Here is a 22473-nt window from a genome sequence, read left to right on the forward strand (position 1 = left end):
GACAACACAACAACTTTCTTCTTTTGAAAAGTGTATATCCTTATTCTTTTCTTTTATTCATGATTCTTTGGAACAGTGCATATAAATAACAAGGCACAGCCTACGCGTTTCATCCCAACCTCACAGGACTTCTTCAGGGCAAGGTCTAAAGGTACATTACTCCAATTTCTTCAAAAGGATGTAACATCAATCCCTTCCAGACTGTTTAGATCTATGCGCTATAAGAAACAGAACAGAAAACATAGGTCCTCTACTATGATGGCGCTAAGAGACCTTCACTGGCTGCCCATTAAGGAAAGGGTACACTTTAAATCTCTTTGTATTGTATTCAGAGCAGCGCATAACCAAGGCCCTATCCCTCTACAAGAGAAATTTAGCTGGTACAACCCAAAAAGGCAACTCCGATCCTCTAGCACTGGCCTACTGGTGACTACCAGATTTAGGCGCTCCAGGATGGGGGGGTGGGCCTTCAGTGCGGCAGCCGCCCAATTGTGGAATGGGCTGCCGCAGTACATTAGACAAGCTAATTCTCTGATTGAGTTTAGGAAGGGCCTGAAAACTTGGCTCTTCCCCAAGTCGGACCTTTAGACTGCCCCTACTGCTGCTTCGGTCTTTGTGTTGGTCTATTTTTCAAGTCTGAGCGCCAGGATACCCGTAGGGTGATAGCATGCGCTATATAAAAGCTAAATACAATACAATACAATAGGTATTTAATTCATTTTCAACAGACCCCGTCAACAAGAACTGTGTACTCCACAGTTATTCTGTTTTATTTTCCAGTTTAGTTTCCACTAAGACTTTATTTTTAAATTTGTGGTAATTCATTGCCTCCACAACCCTTTACGTTGGTTCTTTCAGAGCGTGATTGCTACATCCATTTTTAAGAGTCAATGTAAATTCACGTTGTATCACTTTCAAAGGTTGTACTGACACCTATTTAGTCGTTAAGCATTGTCTGATTGACGTGAGAAAGATTGAGCGTGAAAAAATAAAGATAAAGAATGATGTTCTGATATTTAGCAGGTCACTGGTTAAATAGCTTAAATTTTATACTATTTTATCGAGACCGAGTAAATAGTAGAGAATATTTACTATTGATTGGTGGTCGAATAAATAGCCACTTCATAAAGCAAAACTAAATAACTACCTGGAATCAGTCTCAGAAAGGACCATTGGAACATACACATACAGATAGAGGAGGCATTTCCAACTAGTGTGGCAAGTTTGCTCTACCAGATTAAGGGGTCTCTACACCAATGGTGATGGGAAATCCTGTTCACCAGGATTGAGTTATCTCACTCAAACTCCCCATGCTAGGTTCAGGAACCTATGAACATAGCTTTGAGCTGCCAGGAGAGGCACTTCCTTGACTTAGACAGCTGTTCGACTGCTCAGGAGGAATATTAAAAGAATCCTTGAATGAGTCCAGGCACTGCTCAGAAGGCAAGGTGCCATGAAGAGGCAGATGCGGAACAAGGCGAACATCTTGTGTGCATTGGAGAGGGATGTGTACTTCTCTTCAAGGGGGAAAACTTATGAGTCCTTGAAATGCCACAGTAGCCTGACCTGACTCATAGCTGCCAGGTTCTCAGATTGCTTTGGTGTGACATTTCTATGGCTTCAATTGGCACATGAGAGATATTCGACTGTCAAAAGTGTGACACTTCGAGTGACACTTTCTAGTGAGTAGATCAAATAATGACCTGTTTTGAGTACCTCTCAGTTCATTGTCTGTTCATATTGTCCAGACATATTATACAACAATGAACATACACTCAAAACAAGACTGGCCTACTGGTATTACCAATGCTAGAATAATCATCTCCCTGAGTGATAGCAATTATTTTTTTCTAAATAAACAAAATCATTTTTTTTTTCAGTTTGGAGATTATTAACTATGAACTCAATATTACCAGGGCTGTGGAAGGGGTAGTGACCTGCAGAGCATCTCCATCTCTCTGCTTTTCCCTTCACCCCCTTTCATCTATAGTCTCTCTCTCTCTCTGACACTTTTCTCCTGATAGCTTTCTGAACATCTACACATCATTCATTTTCACCAGTCTTTTCATTCTACTTCTGCACATACGTTCTTGCATCTTCCCCTTGGCCATGTACTGACTCTTTCTCTCTCTCACTCATACACAAGCACACACTCATACACACACATACTCTTTCTCATTCTCTCCCCACATCCGTAAATATATTTCTTTTTTCTGAGTTTGGTGCTCTCGGTATGTTGACAGCGATGTACCTCATTTGTATATAGTGGTAATTATAATAGTCCCACGTGTAATAATTGATCTGTGCTACAGCCAAGAGGCTGCTGTTTGCATTAACATGTATTCAATACTATACTATGTTACTTTATGATTTAATGACAGGAAATGTGAGAAACTACTAAGGACTTCAGTAAAAGTAAAGAAAATAAGTTGAGCCCAGCCAATTTCCATAGTAACGAGGCCTCTCTCTTAGTTCTGGGTCTAGTTCATAATAAATTTCTGGAGCAGAATAGCAAGCACATTGGCTCATGCGTTTATTAACCCTATAGCGCTACAGATCCTGGTCTCGCATAAAGGTTCTTTTATTCTTCATGACATTAGCATTTTCAGTGCAGTGATGTGAATACCAGCACTAAAAGTGATAGTACTCTAACCCCTAATGCGTGGTACCTAGTAGAGCTACTGACTGTGCGCATCAATGGATGTAGGGTACCTGGAAAGTGTAGGGCCTGATTTAGATCTTGGCAGAGGGGAATACTCTGTCACAAATGTGTTGGATATCCCATCCCCTTTATTACGATCTCATTATATCCTATGGAGATCATAATACTGCGGACAAGACTACTGTCATGTTTGTGATGGAGTATTCCATCTGCTTGGATCTAAATAAGGCTCTTAGTCTGTTTGAGTTCCCTCCAACCTCCTAATTCTGAAATGTTGTGAAGCGCTGCTGTAGACCATCTAATCACCAGAAATCATGCCCGCACTACAAGAGACTACCACAGTCCATAGTTTTAACAAGACACCCCCCCGAAGTAATGCAGGAGAACCAAAGTTTATCAAGTAACTGGACAGCAGTTGACAGTCTTCACAAGAAACAAGCCGAAGTGCAGGAGGAGAGCTTACGTGCCCGGTATAAACTGCAGTGACGGAGAGGCCAACATCAGGAACTACTTACTGACCAATTGTTGCCACCTAGCATTTTATGTGTGGTGGAATTCTGACATTTGCCAGTGATAGCCAATGGAGCTATGACAATATTTAATTCCAATTCAGTAACACAGTTACTCATACTGTGCACGTGATTCTCTAAAGGTAGTGATAGTTAGAGGTTGAGACATACTCCAGGAGGTGCCAAAGGGAGTGTAACTCAGACACAGTGTGACACACTGATAACACTTGAGAAGCACAATGCCTGGAAACCTCTATATCAAGGGGCCCGGCTTAAAGGAGAGTGTAATGTAAAATGAGTCACCGCACAAACTATGTGCCTTTCTAACTTAAAGTTTCAAACTCTTATGTTTTTCATCTTAATTTTCCCTCAGTCCACTGGGAGGGCATAATAATGTCCAAACACAAACAAGAAAAACACATTCACCTATAGCTGAGCTGAACAGGTCATTCATTTGAAAAAACACTCTGAATAATCACCCACAGAGGTCTGGGGTGTAGGTATAGATGTTAAGACTCAGTTCCTGCTCAACCTCAGCTGTTTGCACTGAGGGGCATATCTTCAGTGGAGGTGTATGAGGTAGAACCCCACCCAATGTTTATTGTGAGTCAGGCTAAGAGTTTGGTCTGTGCAGGATGATTGTTTTGCTGTCTGCTGAGCCCAGGGTCGGCTGTGGGTGTAATCCTGACATTAACATGTCCCATTCACGTTGAGCCTTGTGACCTCAAGTAAAGCATAGCAGACAGAATAGTGTAAGAAGCAGGAAAGATGTAATAAATATAATATATACATATATTCAATTTAACAATATCCTGTGAACCTAGACAAAAAAGAGACATGTTCTACAACACAATACAAATAACAAAGTGCTTAAATCAATGACATTTAATGATAAAAGTTCCACAAAATGTTTTGATTTTTTCCAAACCCCTAGTCTTGTTTCATTATACTCCTCACTTCTTCAAACTTTCCTTATTTTATATTTCCATTCAGTAAAACATAGGCGCAATTTCTGATTCCAAACGTGACATAATCAAAGATCTGGCTACTAACATGGCTATCTATATAAGATGTTTCTCACAGAGGAAGAGACCTGTCAATGCTTCTGAACATTCTAATATAATCATCTCTTTCACTGCTGTTGTCCTTAACAACTTCTCCTCTATAGAAAACAAAATTCTTAAACACTGTGATCTTTTGGGCCACATTCATACAATATGGATCCAACTCCTGGTATCCGCAAACCTCTTAAAAAACTGAGAACTTCTTATTTCAAATTTTATGTAAAAATACTGGTATTTGATATATTAACTATATTGTGAAAAACTGCAACCTTTGAATATGTGCTCCTCTAATTATTCTAATATTAAGTGCATTCACTTCTTTGTATGCATTGCTAGTTAATTAATATACCAAAATTTGATCAGCACTCATTAGCTCATGAAATTGAATCTACAAAATAAATGTATTCACAAAAATCTTTATTCTTTTTTCTTTTATTGTTCACAGGGTAGCCAATGCATTTCGTCCTTTTATAGGACTTCTTCAGGGCTCAAACAGATGTCTTTCATATGAACCGAAGTGTATGTTCCAAAATTTCTATTTAAGGCAAGAAGGTAAAAGCTATGAAATGTAGGACTCTCTGTTTGACAACACGGACAGAGAAGAGTCGGAGGAGGGCGAACTGATGCCTTAAACTCCATCGAATAGATACAGTGGCCGATATTGGCCAAATGTACTTGATCAGGATACTTGGTTATCAAAAAAATTGGACCTATTGGAATTTCCCGTTTTAAAACTCAGAAAAAGACTTCTTGCCTTTAATAGAAATATTGGAACATACACTTTGGTTCATATGAAAGAAATCTCTTTGAGCCCTGAAGTAGTCCTATAAAAGGACGGAACAAGTTGGCTACCCTGTAAAGCATTAGGGAAAAAAGAATAAAGGATTTTTACAAATACATTCATTTTGTAGATTAAATTTCATGAGCTAAGGTGTGCTGATCAAATTTTGGTATATTGTTTATCTGAATTTTATTCATGGTTAAGAAACTATGAGGTCTTGTTTCTTTTGATCCTTGATTCACGTGAAAATAGTTTCACTGTGAGATAATCGGTGCGGTAATGTATCCAAGACCTCTTTTGTAAATTGATTGCCAGTTAATTAAACCTGTGTCTCATTTTCCCGTTTCATGGCTATGGCAGAGGCCCAGTACAGTTCTTTGTCTGCTTTAGGCTGATCCTGGTCTTCCAACTAGGAAAACTAACCATCTCTTGACATGAAGTTGTTTATTTTATTGAGCCCGTGCATTGCCAACGTAATCTTTCTCTCTCTGGGAAAACATCACTCTACTAACACCAAATTACCCAATGTAGTTTCCATAACCAAATGTACACTAAATTGCTTCGAGAGTTGTTCTTTCCTTCTAAAAATACAGACCAATGCTTTATATTTGCACCTTTTTGGGGGCATTAAACAGAAGTACCATGTTACTACATATTTCTTCGGAACATTTAATTCGATTTTTTAAATCTTGAACAAAAGGGTGCAAACGCACAAAATTATTACAACTGTATGTCAGCAAGTGCTAATCCACCCTTCTCCTTTGGCAAATATTAAGTAGGTAGTGCAGGGTGGGGTATTCGATTTCCTGAAATAAACCTTGAAAATTAACATTACATTTTTCAGAAAAACTCTATATAAAGAACACAAGGAACATTCAAAAACAATTAAAAAAATAAAGGATGTTTCGACATCTCAAGCAGGATGACACGAATCGCAGGCCCTAATGTAGACCACTGAGTCATCATGAAGTCTTCGTTTTTCAGTAAAGGACATCATTCAGATCATAACGTTCTCCTAAATAGGCAGGCCCATATTTCCCTAAACATCTATTTTTCCCATCATTGTGCAAATGTAAAATTGAATCTGATGATAATTCCAAATGCAAATTTGTAGGAAAGTAGGATCTGCTTCTTATGGTTACCCCCCACTCTTTGCTTCATGTTACACTGTTTTTGACTAGTCTGACTGGGATCCTGCTAATCAGAACTCCAGTCTATCTGCTTTCTCCCTAAACTGTAATGTTATGTATTTTGGTACACTCCAGGTTTGATACTGGGGTACCCTTGTCAGTCCCTAGTGTGTGGTACCCATGTACCCAGGGCATTGGGACCCCAGAGGCCTCCCATGGGCTGAAGCATGTATTATGCCACCCAAGCAAAATGAATCTACAGGTCTGCCATTGCAGCCTGTGTAAGTTGGTGCATGCACCACTTACGTAAGGTATAGGCTTACTATATCTATGTTTCACCACACTTAAAACCTATAAGTTACCCCTATAGCTGGCCTGGACAATCCTGAAGGCAGGGTGCATAGTTCTAAGTGAGAGGGCACCAATGCATAAGCAGGATACCCATGCAGCCTACGGAGTCCATTCTCCCAGGTTGTTAGTGCTACAGCCATTTACGACATATAGACTGGCATTATGCAACCGCGATGGCCAAATCTAAAATGGCTGAAAGTAACCCTATTGTGTTTGGTGTCAAACATTGTGGAATCAACCTCCACACCGGTAATCGATGTGGAAGGTATGATTCCACCCTGCAGAATCGAGCTTTGTGAGCTCCATGGTGTAACCGGTACCAGACTTGTAGTCCCGGGCAGCCCAAAAGGGTTGCTGCAGACCAGAGACACATTTCTGCCCTCCTGCTGTTAAGCCTAGCTCGAGCAGTGGAAGGCAGAACAATAGGCATCCTGTCACAGGGAGGTGTGATCACCTCCTAGAAAGGATTTAGTGTATTAGGCCTGGGTGGACACGCCTGCAAGTGGCCGTAAATCTGCATGAAAGGCACATTTGGTGTCCCTGTGCATAGTCCAGTTCAAACAAGACCTAGGAGCCGTTGGCTCGGACTCTGGCACAAAACTGGATAATGGACATTGGAGTAACCTCACCGCTGTCCTGACCCACCCCCGGGAGGGTCCCCTAAATCGGCCCAACCCTCTCCTGTGGGTACAAAAGGGCTTACCTGGCTGTAGGACCCTAGATTCAATGTGGACAAGATCCTGAACCAGAAACCACTGACCTTCGACTGCCTGGGCACTCTGGTCTTTGCCGGACTTTGTTTAAGGCATGACTTTGTCTCCCTCTCAGTCTGAAGCATCGTTTTGCCCGTGCACCATACAGGCTCCATGCAGGACCTGTGGAGCATCAAGGATAACCAAAGATATCTCTCTTGGAGTGAAGGAGGCACTCCCCTGCAACTGCAGGGCCCATAACCCAACCGACCGGCCTTGTGAGCCTCAGCTCCTGTGGACTCCGAAGGCTCCAGCATCTCAGGAGGTGGGTTTTATGTCCCACAAGGTCTGAGCTGCCCTCTCACCAAGTTTGAGGTCAGAATCCATTGTGGAAGCTGCTATACCCATACCCCTGTGCACTGCATACGTTTGCAAGTGCATATGCTTGTTGGTGTTCCCAAAACAAGTGCACTGGGCTCCCAGTAGCCCCAATATCTGGCACAATTTCCACCAAAGAACATTTCCCTCCTTGCACTGAGTGCTCCATGGAATGTTGCTTTGTAATTCTGCTCAAGGTCCCCTCACGACTCCTGTGCCTCTGGCCTGTGGGTCCTCTTGAGGGTCAACACTGCTTTCCTTGGCTCCCCTGATCGCTCTAGGCTCAGTCCGACTCACCTGTGTTTGGTGAGTCTCCTGGGCCTTGCTGGTTCAAACCGTAACCTTTTTTTACCATCTTCCTGGGTTGCCGCTGCCAAGGATTGTTGGTGCTCAAGGTGGACACCGACTCTCCAGCACTCGACATCCTTTGTGGGAGAGCTTGTATCCGGCTCCTTATTGTCCTTGACTTCTCCTGGTCCCGGTAGCTGCAGAGTCAAAAACCCCTCCACACACCTTAAGCACCTAACATTGGTGGGATTTCGTCTACCATGCACCTGGTTACTCCTAAGTGACCCAGACTCTGTCCCCTCTGCTTTCAGGTACTATTTGACAAAGATCCACCTTTGGATTCCAACAGACACTTTTCTTCTTTCCCTCAGAGGCATTTCCTTGAAGTCCTCCATTGTGATCGACAGCGGCTTCCGACACCACTTCAGCCATATTCACCCAGCTTTCCTGGGATAGGTAACACTGGTACCATGGTATCCACGGGTGGGGTGGCTCTTCAACCTCCTATGATCCAAAGGGATTCCTCATAATCCACTAGGAAGGGTCCTTAATCTTTAAGAGCCTCATTTATGAGGCTGTGCGTCACTTTTACGCCGCCGGAGCGTCACTTTTACGCCACCGGTGCGTCACTTTTTGTGACGCACCAGTGGCGCAAAAAATGCGCCTTGTTGCGCCATATTTACAAAGTGACGCATTTAGGTAGATGCGTCACTTTGTAAACCCCTGCGCCACATTATAGTGGAGTGGAGAAGTGTGGCTCACTGGTTAGAGGAGGTAGACCCAGAAGCAGAGGTCAGAACCGGGACCAGGGTTCAATTCCCGACGCGGCAGGGTCTTGAGCCCAAATATCCACGGACTTGATAATTCTCGTTTCGGTGCCTACTCAAATCACGGGTTCACACTCTGCAGCTCTGGGCATCAGCCTGCTTAATCTCCACTACGGCCCCCCCGCGGCGGGATGCCTGGCTTTCACCTTGGGGATGCCCAGTACGGGTATCTCACAGGTAAAAGCCAGGACGGGTTCCCAAGGCAAGCGCCGAGATGCCTACGGGTAATCGAGCGCTATATAAGAACGCATAATAATAATAATAATAATTATAGCTGCACCAGGTATAATGTATGCAAGGGGGGCGTATTGACGCAAGAAATGGTCGTAGAAGTGACGCTGTGAAATCTATAAGATTTCACTGCGCCATTTCTTGGCTGCCAATGCGTCAAAATCCTACGCCTGATTCATGGCAGGCGTAAGACTGACGCAGGCACTAACAACATGGGACTTGCCCATGTGAAAGTACACATTGCTGGATTTGCGTCACTTTTGTGACACACTCCAGCAATGCGTCACTTTTGTGCCTACAGATACGTCAGAAATACTGACGTATCTGTAACTCCTTGCGACATGATGCGTCATATTATAAATATAGATTTCACTGCGCCACTTCTAGGATACAAATGCGTCAATATCTTACGCAGGCCCTTTCACATGGGGCTTGCCCCATGTGAAAGGACGCATTGCTGGAGTTGCGTCACTTTTGTGATACTCCAGCAATGCGTCACTTTTGCGCCATACAGATACTTCAGAAATACTGACGTATGTGTAACTCCTTGCGCAATGATGCGTCATACTCTAAATATGACGCATCATTGGTGTCGCAAGGAGGGCACAATGAAAAGAGATTCATCACTGTTTTCACGCAGCGATGCGTCACTTTTCATAAATGAGGCCCTCAAACTGCAACCTCGACTGTCTGATAGAAGTTTACGGCGTCTGCATTCGTGTTCCCACACTGCACCCATCCACCGTGGGGTCCATACGTACCCACCTTGGATGGTTCCTTTGGGTCCCAGATATTATATATCCTCTAGACACTGTCTTGTCTCATGTCGTGGTTCTTATACCTTTATTTTAATATATAGTTTGGACTCACCCTGGAGCCCACTGTGTATTAGTGCTACTTACGATGGTTTCTGTGCTACAGTAATTTGTGTTTATCTGCATGTAGCAGATACTGTTAAGTATTTAGAGAGTGTTATAATAATAAATACATATTTTTATAACTACTGTGTAGTTATCCTTTCATTTAACCAATACAATGAGGTTGCATTCTGGTAAAACAAGCTGCTTAACATTCCTTCAAGACTAAGGCTGAAGGCTGCTCTCAACAGCTACCACTTGGATAGCCTTCTAAGGTTATCTTTAACCTCTTAAATCAACATAAGGGTTGTTTGGATTGGTACTGGGTGCCCACTTTAATTAGTGGACAGCAGATACCAGGCCAACTTCTCACAAAATTTCAAACACCAAGGTTACTGTCTTCGAGTAGTTAATTTCTATCCTTAACTCTTGAAATGACTCGAACACCCTCAACACTATCTCTTTCCGGCTTACAAACGTATAATGTCATCAGAGTATAGTTTCATTTGACACATGCTGTCTGGAGGTGGTGCAATTTGTACATCTTCCTGAATTGCTACAGTCAGGGATTCAATAAAGAGTGAACACAAAATTGGAGACAACGGGAATCCTGCCTGCTTCAATGCCTAACTCTGATGAGGATATTCATATCTGAATTAAGCAGAATGTTTGCTTCTGCATTTTATATAAATTGCGAGTTGCCCTTGTGAGTTAGCAAGGAACTCTAAAAGGCACTAAAATCATTAAAAAAGTTATTTTAACTCAATATTTTGACATACAGCTGACCCATGATGGGAATGTCAGGATTCTGGTTCTTTTAAAAACCTCTGATGGGAACCCCTTCACATTTGATCACTGTTTATCAACTGCTGCCTAGGCCTGAGCAACAAATTCTGTTCCGTTCGCGGAATTTGCGGAATTTGGGTAATTTCGCGTTCCGCAGAGAACACGAAATTGCCCAAAATTCTGCTTTCCGCGGCTTCACAAAATTCTTTACTTGTTCGCGTTCTCAAATGCGTGTTCGCGAGATATTTCCCCCCGAGCAGGCAAACAGCGATTGCGAACAGTAAAAAAGCATAGCGAACAATCAATTCCGCATGTTCGCGGGATTTCTGCGTGTTCGCAGAGATTTTTTACCGTTTCGCAGAGATTTGCGTAACGCGATTACGTGAATTCCGCCCACCCCTACAGTGCTGCCCATCTCCTCCATTGGTCACATTTGATCTTGCAAAATGATATCAGACTGGGACAGTCTGCCATGCAATCATGCTAAGGAGAAGGGCTCAATAAAGGCCATCAGAATTCTGTATGTGCGGTCATAACACCTATCCTTTGTTCTGCATAAAATACAGTCCAGTGCAATGGACCTTTCTAATTTGGGCTGGTTGAGTAAGTCTTTGTCTTTGGACAACAAACTCCAAAGCTGTTATGATACCTGCTCAAGTACCACAGATTCAGGCCTCCTCTATCCCACTCAACAATGGCAATTTTTTTTTTTTTAATTTTTTTTTTTTTTTTTATTGAACTCAATCCAGACAGGTACATAACAGAGAAATGAAAAAAAAAAGCATACTAAAGAAGAGTACAAGTTGAAATCATAAACCATCATAGTCATAATCATAATCTTATTCATATTCAAGGGTTTCTCATCGATAAGAAAGAAAGAATAATAGAATAAAACAATATTTGATACAATAGGCAATACAAGACCTTTGATGAGTCAGAGATTTCCCCCAATAATTCACAAAATATATTACATCAAACAGCAAGAATTTTTAGATAATACCTGTTACATATATTATAGGTTATATGTTGCCTTCCATCCCATCAAAGCAAATCTAGATAAATGAATGTAATCCTGCTTTCCAACTCAAAACTGGAGACCAAATTGATTCGCCCATTCTTTTCCATTTAGGCCCTCTTGTAGAGTATATGGCTCTCTCGAAGCTTTAAACAGCTAAAAAACGAGCCAGCCACATCTGAAAGCTTGGTGGTTTGGCTTCTTTCCAGCGGGCCGACAAAATAATTCTAAGTACCGCCGTACCTATAAATAATAAATTTTGCTCCTTCTTTGATAGAGCGATCGATGAATCATGTCCTAAAATAAACAATGAATCTGTTTCTGGAAGGTTATGGCCAAACAGCACCTCCCAGTAATCAGCAATCATATGTTTGATTTGAGTAAGTTTGGGGCAACTGCTTAGCATATGTATTAGGTTGGCCGGTCCTTGTGTACATCTTGGGCATAAATCATTTTCCCTTTTACCCCAAGAATACAGTTTAGCGGGTGTATAATAGAGGCCAAAAATGGTTTTATATGTTTGGGCTTTAAGGTTACTAGCCCTAAAAAGTCGTTGGCTCAACTCTAGACTTTTATATATGTCAACATTGGGATTGCTAAGTTTAGCTGCCCAGCTAGATTCAGTTTTTTCCAAATCATCTTGTACATTAACAAGGAGAAGATTATATATAACACCGATTCTTGTATAAGATCGATTAATAGCCTCCAAAAGATCTATTTTCTGTAACCCAAGGGTGGGTCCCTTAGCCTTGATGATATTTATCCTTAACATCTAAGAAAGTAGTTTCTAGCTCATGTACAAGAAAATCTTTAACACGCAGGATTCCAAGTCTCTGCCATTTCCTTGCTATAATGTCGTTTGAAAATGGGAGGGTCGCCTTCGTATACCACAAAGAGGTATACCTATTCCATTTAGTAATGTGCAGGTGTTTAGTAACTTTGCCCCAAACCTTTAGTGCCCCGTTTATAATTTCATATTTCCGATCATTGTTGTAATCCCGTGCCTCAATCTGTTGTAAAAACAATCCATTGGCCTTATCCCCTAATAATAGCTCATATATTCAGGGTGGCATATTATTATCAGGGGTTGATACCCTTCCATTAGAGCTAATCAATGGGGTCATTTGTTTAAGAAGTGCGGCCCAGTGATACATACTAGTATTAGGTATTGCCAACCCACCTCTTTCGCTAGGTAGAGACATTAACTTGTGAGACCTTCGGATTATACCATGTTGCCAAACAAACTTAATCATAAGGGATTCAAGAGTTTTTAGGATCTTAGGATCAATAGCGAGTGGAATTGCTCGAAACAGGTAAAGGCATTTAGGAAGTATATTAATTTTAAGGAAATTAGCTCGCCCTATAATAGACAAGTTGAGCCCATTTACTCTATCCAAATCTTTTGTAATTTTTTGAATCAATGGGATGAAGTTGTGGTTAATTATGTTTTTAACAGGAGGAGCAATGACAATTCCTAAATAAGTAGCATTTGCAGCTCTCCTTTGATCATTATAGTTGATGTTGTCAGTACATAATACAATTGTCTTCCTTTTATTTAAAGAGTATCCAGAATAGATGCCATATTCTGTAGTTATAGCCTCAATTTCCTCCATAGCCTCAATCGGGTTTGATGTTAAGACCGCGATATCATCAGCATATGCTAATACTTTAGTAGAAAACGGGCCAAGAACGATTGGGTTAATACCGGGGCTCTCAATAAGTTTTAAAATCAAAGGGTTAATATATAGAGCAAATAATAAGGGGGAGCAAGGACACCCTTGCCTCTTACCTCTAGTTATGCTGATATCATCAGATTCAAATCCCATCAATTGAACTTTAGCTTTGGGAGACAGATACATTGATCTTATCGCCTTAATAAATTTGGGCCCGAAATTGTTTAGTTGCATAATTGCCCACAGGAATTTCCACGAGACGCGGTCAAACGCCTTCTCGGCATCTAATAGTATCATTGACATTCGGCCCCCCGTGACCGTCATGGCAACAAACAAGGCAATTACTCTAGATGTATGGTCCGTTGTTCCTTTGCCAGAAACAAAGCCATGTTGCCACGGGGAGACGATTTGCTCAATAACACTACTAAGTCTCGTGGCTAACACCTTGGCGTATAGTTTGGAATCCGCGCTGATTAATGATATGGGACGGTATGACGTTAATTGCTGAGGTGATTTCTCTTTTTTGGGAAAGACAATTATATTTGTATTATTCCAAGAATCCGGGGTTACCCCGTTCCATTGAATACCTAAAAAAAGATCATGAAGTATTGGTCCCAGCTGAGAGCTCAGAATTTTATATAAGTCTATGGGTAGCTTATCAGGACCTGCTGCTTTGCCCGATGCAAGTGAGGTTAGAGATAATAATACCTCATCTAGGGTGATTTCTCTTTCCAGATCCTGACGTGTAGTATCATCTAATTCTTTTATACCCTCGGTGTTATTAATAAAGTTATTCAGAAACTCATATTCTGTATTTGATAAAGCAGTAGAGTCTTCTGTATATAGATTCTGATAATACTGCTGAAATAACGAAGTGATCTCATCTGCCTGCGTATATGATTTACCATTATCAGTTATCAATTTTATCTGATTGGAAACATTCCTTTGCCGGGTGTGTAACGCCAGCTGCCTCCCCACTTTTTCCCCATTTTCATAAATATCTCTCCTATGAGCACTATAAATCTGAGCTGCTTTTTGACTAAGGCTATTGTTTAGCTCATTTTTTAATAGAGTAACTAAATACATTGATTGTGTAGCATCTGCCCCATGGGAAATAGCTGTAGTATGATCTTCCTCTGCCTTAGCCAAGGCTATTACTTTAGCGTTAAAATCATTCTTATTTAGCTCTCTCGCTCTAGCTTGGTAGCTAATGGTCTCGCCCCTAAGGGCAAATTTAAAGGAATCCCATACAGTGTTTCTGGGGGCACTAAAGCGATTGATATCAAAAAATTCCTCCGTCCATTTTTTAATGTGTTTAATGTATTCATTATCGACCAACAGTTTTCGATCAAATGACCACTGTCGCGGCTGCTTTCGATCGCCAACTGTCAGTGTGAGAACCAAAGCATTGTGATCAGATAAGATCTTAGGATGTTTTGTAATTACCGCCTGAGCCACTAAATCCCTAGTAGAGAAAAAATAATCTATACGGACATGTTTTTGATGTGGGTGGGAAAAGTATGTACATCCTGAGTCCTGCTGATTCTTAACACCCCATATATCTACTAGTCCCAAACTATTTGTGAGTCTCCTGATAGCCTTATATACTTTAGGTTTGCGTCCTACATAGCTCTGCTGATTATGGTTATTTTGTTCGTTAAATAGATGTGTTTTTAAAGAAATGTTAAAATCCCCACAGATCACTAGCGAACCTTGCAAGGTTGCAAGCTCAGCTTCGAGTAGTGAGAATACTGTCGGATCGTCCTGATTAGAACCATAAATCGTGCAGATAATCAAACCGTTTGCTAATTTCGCTATTGCCCATCTACCATGTGGATCAGAGGCAGCACATATAGGTTGACCAAGATAAGTTTTAGCGAAAATCGCCACCTCTCTTATATTTGATGTTTGGGTAGAGACGGCTAGCAGATTATATCCTCTGAGCCTCAATTGTGATCTTTTATCCCATGAAACATGCGTCTCTTGTAGACAAAAGATGTCTACAGGATTAAGCTTTATTAATTCACACAATCGACGTTGTTTTTCCCTGTTCAATAGACCCCCAATATTCCAAGTTTGAATTTTCAATCTAGCCATTGGTCAATAAATCAGCATATATAAAAAACTCTCTAATTCTCTCATTGTAGTTATCAAGGATCTTTGACTTCTTCATCATGCAGTTGCTTACTTTATTTATACAGTTCCTAAAATTTACACACAAAAAAGCTTCATCCTCTGGATCAGGTTCTTTTCCTTTTTCCAACCACCCCCCCAAACCCCACCCACCCCCCCTCCCCACAGCAGGTCCCTCCCCCTCTAGGGACCCCCCCCCTGCAATTAGTAGGCAATCGGACTCTGCCAGAGTCCTGGTGATGCTGGCAGTGCAGCGCCTGAGCTACCGTATCCGTTTTAATAATGTAGTATAGGTTTAAGCCTATAGGAATAGAAAGTTGCATACTAAACAATAGGCAATACCTAAAAATAAAACTAAAAAAAAACAAAACATACTAATCGAGCAATAATCAATCGATGATAGCGACTTAGCAAGAGACTCTATATTATATATTACAACATTACTAGCCCCTATCTATTAATCTCATCGAAGTAAGCCTTTGCTTTAATTTCTGAGACGAAAAATTTGGCCTGCCCTGCCCATACAACCTTTAGCTTTGCGGGGTTATTTAAATAAGCCTGGGCCCCCTTTTCTTGAAAGGGTTTAATTAAGGATCGTAGCCGCCACCGCCTCTCCACTGTAGCATGGCAGAAGTCAGGCCTAGTGAAAAAAGAAACCTCATTACATGTAAGTTTATGATCGGGTCTAGCTTTCTCGGCCACTGATTGTCTCAATAAAAAATTCCCAAAATAAATTAGGATAGCACAAGGATAGGTGCCAGGTTTTGCAGGAGGGTTAAACGGTATCCTGTGAGCTCGTTGAATCTCAAGTTCCCAGTTCCAATTTGTTAGGTCGGGCATAGACTCCTTGAACAGTTTAATAACAAATGCGCGTACATTCTCCCCCTCCATTTTTTCCGGAATTCCCAGCAGGCGTTGACGATTCTCAAAATCCTTGAGCTTCCATTTCATATCCATTAGCTCCGCTTCTTGGAGTTTGATCTTCTCTACGTTTGCTTGAGTTTCATTTTCAGTAGTCAACACTCTTGCCTCAACTTCCGTAACCCTTTCACCAATTGATTTACAAGTTTTGGTCAATTTTTTAACCACCCCCTGAATCTTGCGTAGAGCCATTCTTGATCGTTTACTGTCCTCCTCCGTCTGTTCCCTATGGGCTGCGATGGCCTGCAGAATGGTTTCTACTGCATTAGGGGGGAGTGCATATTGGTTAGACAAATCTGTGCTACAGGGGCCTCGTTGTTTAGCTCAGGGCGGAGCTCAGGGCGGAGCTGAACGCGGAAACATCGACGTTGTGCAGCAAGTCACCGGAGTTGAATACGGTCAGCCTCGATGGCTCCAGCAAGGGATTTGATATCAACAGCCTGTGCTTACGACTGGGAGGAGCAGTTGTGGAACTATTGAATCTAGTGGAGCTAGCACCGTTTGAAGGCTTTACCGACCTGAGACTAACTCTGGAAATGCCGGCTAAATCAGCTTCGTCAGCAGCTGCAAGAGCAAGACTTGCAAAAGCAGCAAGAGCACTCCGTGAGGCGGAGCTGGAGGAGCAACAGTTGCAGCAGTCTGGGGAAGGCAGTCAAAGCAGTGGTGTGTCCACGTTTCCTACAATTAGTGCCAAAACGAGGAAACAAGTCCAGAAGACACCAACTACCTGTTTACCGCGCCAAGAGGTTTTAGCCACCAAGCGGAAAATAAATAGCACTCATGAGGTAGCGAGCCCTGGTAACACGGTTATGGACCTACTTAGGAGAAAGCAAGGGGCCCCGGGGAACGTAGGGAATACAGAGGATACCCTAGTACATTCTCCTAGTACGGGGGCAGCCCTCGAGGTGTTACTATCCCCGCAACAACTAGAGAAAAGTGGCCCTGCCCCTACACAAGTTACACCGGCGGAGAGTCCGGAGGAGAATCTAACTGTAAGTACTTTAAGCGTTATTAATGATGTTGCTGGCATTAACACTAACGGCCATATAGATCCTAATACTGCTCCAATTGCCTCTCCGAATGCTATTATCATCTCTCCTAACACTCAAACTGATACAAGTTCTAAATTTTCAATGTCGTTTTCTGGGAATGGTGAGAACATAATGGGGGTAGTGGATGATAATCAGCCCCAAAATAATCAAGCAGTTCAAAGCTCCTCACTACCTACGAAGGGCTTAGCAGGGGGCCCTTCCTTAATGACTGCGATGGAAGAAAATACCCTTGGGGGAGCATATTCTAACTCATGGCCATGTAAATGCTGACCCTCAACCGTTGATTGACAGCAATGATGGGAACAGGGGAGCACTTATAACTCAGGGATCTTCCCTTCCGAGGACGGAGAATCAGACAAAGTTAACTCTAGTATAGAGTATGACGAAGATGACCTGGAATATGATGAAGATGGCGAATCCCTTCTGTTTACATCTTCTGCAGAAGAGAGTATAGAGGAGGAGGCACAAACAAATACAATCAAATCCAAACCTAAACCCCTGTCCAGGACTAACAATGGCAATTTCCAGACATTTTTCAAATAAAGAGGCCTGAGCAAGTCTAATTAGTTTTGATTTGAGAGATTGGCCCCAACCTTTATAGCTCATGACTTTCAAACATTAATGTACTGTGACAAAATACACATTTTGTCACACTCAACACTCAACACTGAAATATGATTCTGTCAGGCTGTAGCCTACCATTCTGTATTTCCACACTCATTCAAATAATAACATTATGTCATGTGTGGATGGGTGCAATGCGCAGAAAACAAAATCCCTCAAAAAGTTAACTGACTTTCCAAATTCATTTCTAAAATATACATATATAATGGAACGGATTTGTTTACATGTTTATAATCTTGCTCTCTCTCATTGGTGCAGTCAACCACATATACTGGGTACTGCTTTTATTGGGAAAAGTGTGGATTTGAGAAATGTGTTTGTTTGTCGACTGGGGTGTGAGCCCTGGTCAAGCAACACTACAATCTCTAGCAGGGTGAACTACAATAATTCACTAAATTAACATGTGCTTAACTACGGGTAGCTTGAATTAAAAAGCAGGCATGTTTATCTTAGCGGCAATGTGTAAAGTATTCATGCAGCACACAAACAGTAATAAAGTGAAAACACAACATATGAATAGAGTAAAGTTTAGTAATGTATTTGAGACCAAAAAACTAAAATCTAATCAGTAGACAAAAAGTTATGGATTTTTAAAGTCTTAAGTGAAATCTAGCGCTTAAAATATTAAGGTGCCAACAGCAGACATCTCTCACACAAGACGGGTCAAAGGCAAAGGTTAAGGCTGAATGTGATGGAGCTCGCTCCGATACAAGAAGCGTATTGGGCTTGGTCAGACCTTACCACCTGACTTAAAAAAGATATGGAGAGAAAAGTGTCTGAGAAGGTAGAAGTTTGGTGGGGCAAGGCTGCAGGTGTGTCCGAGGAGGGAGCGTTGGCAGATGATGGCCGTGATAAAGTCACAGTGAAGATTCTCAACTTGGGACTTTGTCGCCAAAATGGAAGTCGAAATTCTTTAGCTGGATGAAGCAGAAACCTGTAGCCGAAGACTGTTCACAAGATTGGATAACCCTTTGGTGAAAGACTGCTAAAATGGATTTGCTGCTGTGGAGAAGAACGTGTTGGGAAAAGCTTCAAAGTCAAGCTGACTGGTGATGCACCTCAGGTAGACAGGCAAGCAGGTAGGTCTCGATCTCCTCCTGGTTCTCAGAGCACTTTTTGGCCAAATGTTGTCTAAGTCCTTAGTTTTAGAAAGAGGTCATATGAGCACCTTTAGCACCACAACTAAGGGTCAACGAGTGGATGGAGTCTTCTTGGGGGTGCAGGACTCAGCTGGGTGCAGGTGCAGGTTCAAGGTGATGGGAATCTGTGGCTCTGAACAGGAGACCAGCAAATTAGCCCTTGCAGGCACTGGCACACCTGGGTGCAGGTGAAGATTTATTTTATGTATTTATTTATACAATTTCTAAAGCGCGCTTCCACCTGACAGGCATCTTGGCGCTAGTAACTCAGAGACCATGTCAACACAGGAAGGGGGCTAATGAACAGGTCTAGTTCTTAGGGAAAAGCCAAGTTTTAAGGTTCTTTCTGAACGCGAGGAGATCCTTGTGTTGCCGCAGTTCAAGAGGTGAAATGTTCCACAGCCAGGCCGCAGCCACCCCATATGATCTGCCCCCTGCTCTGACTTTATTGAAGCGTGGGACTTTTATTGACATTCCTCTCGAGGAGCGGAGCACTCTGCCCGGAACAAACCACTCAAACTTTTTCTGGAAAGAGGTGGGTCCTTTTCCATGCAGGGCTTTAAATACTAGACACAGAGATTTAAATTTAATTCTCTGTGTCACGGGGAGCCAGTGCAGCTCCGTCAGTGCTCCAGAGGCAGAGGACCTCCTTGACCAGCCTAATACCAATTTAGCAGCGGCAGATTGTACCCGCTGTAGCCTGTCTAGCAGGAATTTAGGGGACTCAAGGAGCAGAGCATTACAGTAGTCCACCCGGCTAAGTATCGTGCTCCGTGCTATCAGGGCGCGGGCTTGATGTGGTAAAAGAGGAAAAATCTTCCTCAGAGAGCGAATAATCGCCAGGCAGCAACTCACCACCTTCCCCACATGCGCCTCCAAGGAGAGGTTACAATCAAATGTTACCCCCAGGTTACGGACTGTTTTAACCGGCTGGCCGGGGTTGGGAAACTCTGGGGGCCACAGATTCATGGGCGGCCCTCCCGTGTTCCTATGCGTCTTAAAATGCATCAGTTCAGTTTTAGCAATGTTAAACTGTAGGGAATTCTCCTTCAGCCACTGTGACATATCTCCTAAACATCTATGAAACCCCTCTACTGGGATGGACTGCTCTCCCTCCAGGGAGAGAATAAGTTGCGTATCATCAGCGTAATTGATGACTTTGATGTTATAGTGCTTGATGATCGTCAGCAGGGGTCTCAGATAGACATTAAAAAGAATGGGGCTGATGGCCGAGCCCTGAGGCACCCCATATGAGACTGGAGTAAAGGCAGATTGGTAAGGAGAAAGGGATACCGCTTGCTGTCTCCCTGAGAGAAAGGATTGAAACCATCTAAAGGCCACCCCCGTGACTCCCACCTCACTCAACCGTCTCAACAAGATGTTGTGGTTGACCGTATCGAAGGCAGCAGACAGGTCCAGCAGAATCAACACTGCTGCCTGGCCCCTGTCTGCCCGTCTCCAAAGCTCATCCATTACGGTCACCAGTGCCGTTTCCGTACCATGAGCCGGTCTAAAACCGAACTGCTCCTCCTTCAGATATTTAGCCCGTTCCAGGTGCGCGGACAGTGTGCCACTCACTACCCGTTTCACTACCTTGGCTGGGAAAGGGAGAAGAGATATTGGTCTAAAGTTCTTCAGACATTCTGGATCAAGGGATGCTTTTATAAGCAGTGGCGTTACAAGCGCCTGCTTCCACTGACTAGGAACCGCCCCTTCTACAAGAGACTGATCACAGATCTTAGACAACAGTAGGAAAAGTTCCACCCTGAATTCCTTCCAGATTTTGCAAGGCAATGGATCCAAAGGGGAGCCTGACTCAATACTGCCCGTTAACCTGCAGAAGTCCTCAATCTGAAGAGGGGGAAACTCAGAGAGAGCCCCCAAGGCAGCCTCCTTCGTGCTGTCATTCCCTGTCAATTCACCCCTGTCTTTAATGAGGGCCAGCTGTTCAATTCTTACTATCGATGGCTCTGATGTCTTCCCCAGCTCCTCAATGATAAAGGCAACTTAATTATGAAAAAAGTTGGCAAGGTTATCACAGAGCCTCTGAGATGGCAGAATGTAATTTTTACTGCACTCGGGGTTTGTCAGGGTATTAAGAATTTTAAAAATACAGCGGGAACTATTTGAGGCCCTGAGAATCGCTGAGGCGAAGAAATCAGCCTTCGTTCTTTTTATGACCTTCCTGTAGTCCAATATTTTTGCTCTCCAGGCCTTTTTGTCCTCAATTAAATATTTCTGCCTCCAGGTTCTCTCAGCCCGATTACAATCAAGCTTCAGTTTTTTCAATTCCTCCCCGAACCAGGGGGCAGATTGCCTCCCTTTACTCTGAAAGGATTTTTGAGGCACCAGAGAGTCCAGGGTCAGAGTGATCTTTTTACAGAGAGTGAGGTAATTTTCATCGACCTAAGCCTCCGGCGAGAAGCAGTCTTCCACCGAAAACACCTCGCCATGATTTTTCCTCTGTGCCAAGGCCCTCCAATCCCTCCCCACAAAATGTATCCTCCGCTTACCTTCCATTTTATCCCAATTGGCCATATTCAAATAGAACTTGACCAGAAAGTGATCAGTCCAATCCATTGGGAGAACCTCCCCCATGTATAGCTGCTCATCTAAAGCGAAGATGAGGTCCAACATGTGACCCCCCGAATGAGTGGCTACCGAGACTTGTTGACGCAGTCCCAGCCCCTCACAAGATTGGAGTATATTGGCCAGGCCTGTGTCAAGGGATCCGTTCGGCCAGAGATTAAAATCGCCCAAAATTAAAACTCTCCAGTGTGTGGCAGCCATGTTAGTAAACAATTCCAAAAGAAGTTGCTGCTGCAGCACACTAAAGAACCCTGGTGGTCGATAGCAAATAATCCCTGTCAGGGATTGGCCCATCTCACTCTTGATAGTGAACCCCAGGAGTTCAACCCCTGCAACCTGATCAATATCAATGATCTTCAAGTTCAGGTAGTCTCTGTAAATTAGCCCCACCCCTCCTCCCTTTCCCTCCAGCCTAGGCACGTACAATAGTTTGAACCCTGGCGGGCAGGCTAGTCCAAAATCAACCTCGCAGTCCTGCCGCGTCCAAGTCTCAGTCATACACAGTATCTCCAAACCATGCGCCTCTACCAGTAGCTGAATTTCTGTCCTATGTTTAGGTAAGGACCGAACATTCAGCAGTCCACAAGGGAGAAGGTCCCTGGTCAAGAAGTCGGATAACGGAGCTGCGGATTCTACCAGCCCCAGACTACCCCTGCTCCTGGCACCTCTATTAAGGGCATACAGCTCAGCCGCCGAGTACCTTAAAGCATTGCCATGGCCGTGGGCCCCAGTTGGCAAGGGGGAGGTAGCATGGCTGGCGCTGAGCGCGTC

The 22473-nt window shown here is 43.0% G+C and overlaps 1 pseudogene across 2 annotated transcripts in view; it reads left to right on the forward strand.

Annotated features, from left to right (window-relative positions):
• Positions 1–22473, forward strand: part of LOC144768027 (epidermal differentiation-specific protein pseudogene) — a 171530-nt pseudogene that overhangs the window by 116115 nt on the left and 32942 nt on the right. The window lies entirely within an intron of this gene.

This window comes from Lissotriton helveticus, chromosome 7, assembly GCF_964261635.1.
Source record: "Lissotriton helveticus chromosome 7, aLisHel1.1, whole genome shotgun sequence".
NCBI classification, from domain to species: domain Eukaryota; kingdom Metazoa; phylum Chordata; class Amphibia; order Caudata; family Salamandridae; genus Lissotriton; species Lissotriton helveticus.